Source organism: Girardinichthys multiradiatus, chromosome 10 (genome assembly GCF_021462225.1).
Source record: "Girardinichthys multiradiatus isolate DD_20200921_A chromosome 10, DD_fGirMul_XY1, whole genome shotgun sequence".
In the NCBI taxonomy this organism is placed as follows: Eukaryota; Metazoa; Chordata; class Actinopteri; order Cyprinodontiformes; family Goodeidae; genus Girardinichthys; species Girardinichthys multiradiatus.
Window position 1 is genome coordinate 23,097,734 of NC_061803.1, and position 6,000 is coordinate 23,103,733.

Below are 6,000 nucleotides of genomic sequence, written 5' to 3' on the forward strand. Positions count from 1 at the left end.
CTGTATTCAATAATATTAAAGCAACATTTAATGACAGGAAAAAGGGGGCTAGAAAAGGTGCACAAGCAACAAGGATAACAAGTGACTTTAGATGATGGTCTACTGAGTTTCACCAAGTCCAAAGTTACAGCAGACATTAACCCAGAAATATTAAAGATCTTAGAGCCTCCAGCTGCTTTATTGACTTGGCACCAGTACACACTTCAATAAGTACCAACACCCTGTTTAATAACCAAAGGCATCATTGCTTGTTGCCCAGCAAACTCATCTGACATAAAACCCAAAGAGAATCTCTGAGTATTGTTAAGATACAGATCAGCTTAAGGCCGCTATTAAAGCATCCTATATGATGCAAAGCCTTTTTGCCACACTGCAAGGATGCAGTAATTCTTGTAAAGAACCCCAACCAAGTAATAAGTGCATACTGTACAGTACAAGGAGATCCTTTTCTGTAGGCTGATATTTCTGTATTTTATAGCTTTCTTTTAATTTTATGCGATATTCTAATTTTGAGGGAAACAGACTTTTTACATTTTCATTAATGATAGGTTATTACCATTAAAATAAACAAAAACAAACATTTAAAATGCACCACTTTGAGTTTAATGAAACCATAAGAGTTTAACTCTGAAATAGACTTCAATACATTAACTTTAACTTTATTTGTACTTAAAACCAGAACAGAACGGTATCTATTCAATACATGTTGGCACATTTGAACCTCCACATGACAGAGAACTAGCCTATTAAATTTGGAAATGTGAAAAACACTCCTATCAAAGCAGGACATTGGCTGTTCTCTGCGGTGCACATTACAGGGTTGTAACTCTTTATGTCGGCACCATTCTGTCGTGGCAAGCCGGAGGTGTATCAGCTAGGCTAACAGTCGGGTAAACAGTCAGCGTTGATGCCCAGCTGTATCTGTGGCCATGTCTTGAACAGCTAAAACATTGTTTTAAAAACCAGCCCTGCGTGCAACCCTAACAGTTCAACAGACTTTGAAACCATTAACTACATTAAAAAAAAAAAAAAAAAAAAAAAGAGCATACCATTAAGAGGTTATTTGTGCACCCGGATATTAAGGTAGGCACGCGTTACCAGCTTGAGACGAGTTTCGTTATCCGGTTATATGGCACATTTCATTTTTTTGTAGGAATAAAAAAATAATAAAATGTCATGTTATGAATAAATGACGTACTCAGACCTCTCCAAGTAAAAGGGTTTCCGTTCCCTACAACACCTGCCTCAGACACGCTGTCAAATGTTGACAGTGAAAAAGTGTGCGGTGATACCTGGGACCTGTTGACTCCTCCTACCGGTCCCCCTTTCGGACCCGCTGGTAGAGGTTCAGCCGAGCTGTCGCTGGTATTTCTCTACCGGCGGTAGTCTTCTCCTTTTTTCCCCCAAAGTTTTCTGCTGACTCTCTAATGTCCAGAGAGCGGCTCCCACGAACGCTGCGTGAAATTAACCCCAAAGACAGACCGTGGATAAAGGCAAGCGAGGCGCTTTCAAAGAGCAGGAGCAAGTTTGGCACAGACCTTCGCAAAGACAACTACGACTGTCACATTCTCCTGCCGTGGAATCCCCACCCACCTTTCCTTATATGGAGACCAGCGCTGAAAACGTGGATATCCCTCTCCTCTCCAGATGTTCTCTGTGCTCTGCCAATTTAAGGCAAAGACTGCAGGAAAAACACACTTCTATTTTTAATTAGCCCTACAGCTCAATATATCCGCCAGTGAATGCTGGAAGCCTATATTTTTTTAAATATTTCCAGTAAAAAAAAAAAAAAAAAACCCAACAAAAGCTCTCTCTCATGTCATGTGAACCAAAAAGTGAGTTTGAAGATTGTGGCCTTGTATGCAGCTTGTCATTTGTAAACTAACACCAACAAATTAAACTATTCAAGCATTGCATTGTGTGCATGTATATTTCTGCATGACAGCACACATTGGAAATATTAAAATTTAGATCAGATGCTTCATGAAGATAATCAATATGAAGTTCAACCTATATCTGCGGTTTTAGTTACTCTAGAGTTTTCACGTTTTTCTAATGTGTATCTTTGCATCAAAAAACCCACGCAGCTTCGGCCCCTCCTCTATTGCGTGACAACACCATCCAGTCCCGCTGTGAAGACCATTAAGGACTCTACAGTAATGACCATTACAGTATGTTCTGTACTCTTGTGGCACTCAGACCAGGACTCCAATCCATCCCATGCAGAGTAACAGTACTAGCAGTAACACTGCAGCTAAATCATGCAGTTGTCAAAATTAAAATCAACTTTTATTTTATACACTTTAAGTTCTTACATTTATGTGGGTCTCTTAAACATGTGTTTAACATGAAATATATTTTTATATATGAACTTTTCTTTGCATATCATTGTTCCAAATATCTGTGGATATGATGTGTTTGTGCATGTTTTTACCTGTGACTATTACATAGTGAGGCAATAAAAAATCAAATATATTTTTAGTTTAACGATTATGTGCTCAGTGCTAAAAAAGTGATGATAGATTTTCATGAAATTTTAAACATGTATCAAGCTGTGACCTTTGTGGCTCATAAAAGCTGTTCACCTGCAGTATGTGATGAAAACAGCTAAATTAACTTTTTGTTTCAGTTATCACTTGTTCTAAATTTTTTGTTATTTATTAGTTCATTTATTTAGTGGGTCATGTGTGTTTTCATGAAATAAGAATATGTGTTCTGGTGAGGATTGTTCGTCAGATAAGAGTATTTTTTGAAAATAACAACCGTTAAGCTTTCATATATTTGCCTTTGGAAATTTCATGGTTTGCTTTTATTACAAGTGTTGCAAAAATGGGAAATATGCAAAATATTTTCCACATTTTGATTTTTGTCATTATTTTCGTACGATAACATAAAAAAAAATGATCTGACTTTAAGTTTATCTTTAATACTACAACTCTACTCTTGGCTTTTTTTATATCACACTTCGTTATTACTGCACAGTGGCGAGGATGGTAGCAATGTTGGCTCGCAGCACATAGAAAGACCCCATGTTGGGTTTGAATCTACAGTGAGTTTGCATATTCTCCTTGTGCATATGTGGGTTCTCTTCGGGTACTCCGGTTTCCATACACGGTCCCAAAATATGACTGTTAATTTAATTGGTTTCTCTGAATTGCCCCTAGGTATGAGTTTCTGTCTGAATAGTTGTTTGCACTGGACCTGTCCAGGGCAAACCCCTCCTCTCACCCAAAGACCACTGGGGATAACTACCAGACCCCCGCTCCACCGACATAAAAATTTATCTTGTCATACAATTTTACAGATTTTTCTTGAAATGAAAAATTTGTCATCTTATTTGTGTATGTGACAAATGGTAAATTCGTGAAATTTGTATTTTTTTCTACATATTGTTTCATTATCAACAGCATGTTAAAATTATTCTCAAACTCAATAACCATGAGTGAATTTCTTATTCCATGGTTTTCCCCATTATCTTGACCCTAATATGCCAATTGATATTTGGCCTATAATTCTTTTGTTTTCTTTATTCCCATTTTAAAATATTTTGGTGTTAGGGAAACAGGACATCAGTCAGTAACTAAAGCTCTGTTGTAGCTATAGCCTTTGTCTTTGTCTGACATATTGTTCAACTTACTGTTATTATGTTGATGTATGCATTTACTTTTATCATTTAATTAAAAAAAATTCTAAGCATAAAAAAGCAAGGGTAATAATAATAGTCTCTTTTTATCTCACACAAATGACTGCAATTATCAATTATGTTCTAAAGCAGAAAATAAGTTGTTTTTTTATTTCTAGATGCAATCTCCCCAATCTTACAACCAGAAAACAATAATCAACACTTCATTGAGCTCCATCTTTTTCAGAGAGCGTGCACAGTGAGTGTAGGCATCAGTATCCTCCTTGTTTCCCTGCTACCTTTAAGGACTTCCTGTACAAAGGCCATGAGTGACACTAAATTGTGTCAGTTGTCACACATCGCCACACGGGTGAGGAATGCAACTCAGAAGAAACTAGTTGTGACTTGGGACACACAGGCATTCAAGCAGCCATGGACTGATGCATTCAAATGCTAAAAGAATGCAGTGGTGGAAGTAGATGCTGTCATAACAAAATGTTGACGAGATGGAGCTGTCTTATTTCACTGCCTTTTGACAGGTGGAACTGGGACTACCATGCATGTGTACAGCATGTGTTCGTGCAGACAGAATGGACCCAGCCTAATGCACTCAGCTGCAGTGCAGGGATTTGTACAATGAAGCATTGTGTTGCCACTGCGTATCTCTAGGTCAGCTAGGGAGGTCTCCTGGGTATCTTTAGCCCAGCTACTTGTAGCCAGGTTTTATGTGAAGTTACTGGAGCTGAATTTTAACGGCTCTGCAGTTCAATGTCTGCAGTTCAATGTAGCATAAACATAGGCTGCCTCAAATCCTGTACAGGACGGACATAAGCATCATGTTAAGCTATATGATACATATTTTATTGATTACTAAACATTGCTCCATGCATTCAACATGTAGGAAACATTTCTTTCTGACTTGAGACAGTGGCTTGTATGACACATGTACTCATTTTGTTTCTAGCTACTCCGCATACTCAGGAAATCAGAATTTGGACATGCTTCGAGGAGCCACAATTTCTGCTGCTCCTGCTTTCAGCAGAGCGTTGCAGTCAGAAACAGACAAGAGAAGACAAAAGCTGAAAGGATTAAACAAGTTTTACCCACATCATGTTTGTGCTTTTGTTTATCAGTGTGTTTGCAACAAGCTAATGGTGTGTTAGTTTAAAAGGCAAAATCAATACACATCCCCCTGAACCCAAACGCCACGAATCCCCACCCCCACAGGGGCACACCCCCACAGGTGAACTCCGTGGCCGAGAAGCCGATGAAGCCACACCCACACAGCGCAAGCTCCACACACAGCCCCGTTCTAAAAAACAACCCCGCCGCTCCCCCAACACAGCGCGCCGCAATGGCAAGGCAAGGGTCCTGCGCAACACCACCCCCGCCCACTGGCGCAACAGGGCAGACCCCACCCAGCACCGCACCCACAACCAGACCCCCGAACCCGCACCATGACGGGACAAACTCATCCACCAAGAGGTCCCCGGCCAGCGGCAGGCATCCAGGGCCAGTGACCCAACCACGCCCGCCTCAGCAACAAAAAACACTACATCACTGCCACTGCAATGACCGCACAGGGAGAAACACTATCCAGCTCAGCTCCATCATCGCCGCCCAGCCGATCCAAACGCCAGTGACCCCACGCCCTAGAAGTGGACACAACCCCTCCACCACACAGGCCGCAGCCCCTCCATGCCACCCCCCAGCCCACTGCCCCGATCCCCCCTCGGACAAGACAGCCAGCAGAGCAACACACCTCCAAGCCCGCCCAACCCCCCCAGACAGCGCCAGCAGCCCCAGCCTACCAGTCCACGAGAGGGATACATGCACCGGTCGGGGACCTGGGCCATGCAGGCCAACCGCTCCAGGCCAAGCACAACCCGCCAGCCGCCCCGGTGCAGTGACAAGACATGCTCCGCCGCCCCACCCAACCGACCGCCAACCGCAGCCCAGCACCTGACCCCAGGCCAGGACCACAGAAGGAAGCAGTGGAAAAAAGGCCACGGCGGCCCCAGTTACCGGGCACCCCGCCAACCCCTCCCCCAAACCCCGGGGGCGCCCAAGCCCGCCGGCCACCCGCACCCCCGCATGGCGCACCACGGCCATGCCGGGGTGCACCACGGCCATGCGGGATGCGGGTGGCACCCCTGCATGGCCACCATGCAGTCCAGCTGGCCAGCCCCTCCATCAAAGCGGCGCCACATCCCAATCAACGCCGGCTAAGACACCCCTGCCGGAGCCCGGCACCCCCCCAGCTGACAGACCAGGGCCCAAAGCAAGGGGCCGAGATCCAAGGGAACCCAAGCGATCCCGAGAGAGCCGAAACGCCAGCCCAGCACCAGACAATCCCCAAGACCCGACCCCCAACCCCA

At 43.7% G+C, this 6,000-nt stretch overlaps 1 protein-coding gene across 3 annotated transcripts in view; it reads right to left on the reverse strand.

Moving 5' to 3' along the window:
* raraa (retinoic acid receptor, alpha a) overlaps positions 1–1,561 on the reverse strand; it is a 220,678-nt gene extending 219,117 nt beyond the window's left edge. For 2 of the 3 annotated variants that reach the window (XM_047376753.1, XM_047376751.1), the window contains exon 1: positions 1,293–1,561. The gene's annotated coding sequence lies outside the window, so the exon portion shown is untranslated. The remainder of the gene's footprint in view (positions 1–1,292) is intronic. The other variant, XM_047376756.1, reaches the window with a different exon arrangement.
* Positions 1,562–6,000: the final 4,439 nt, after the last annotated feature.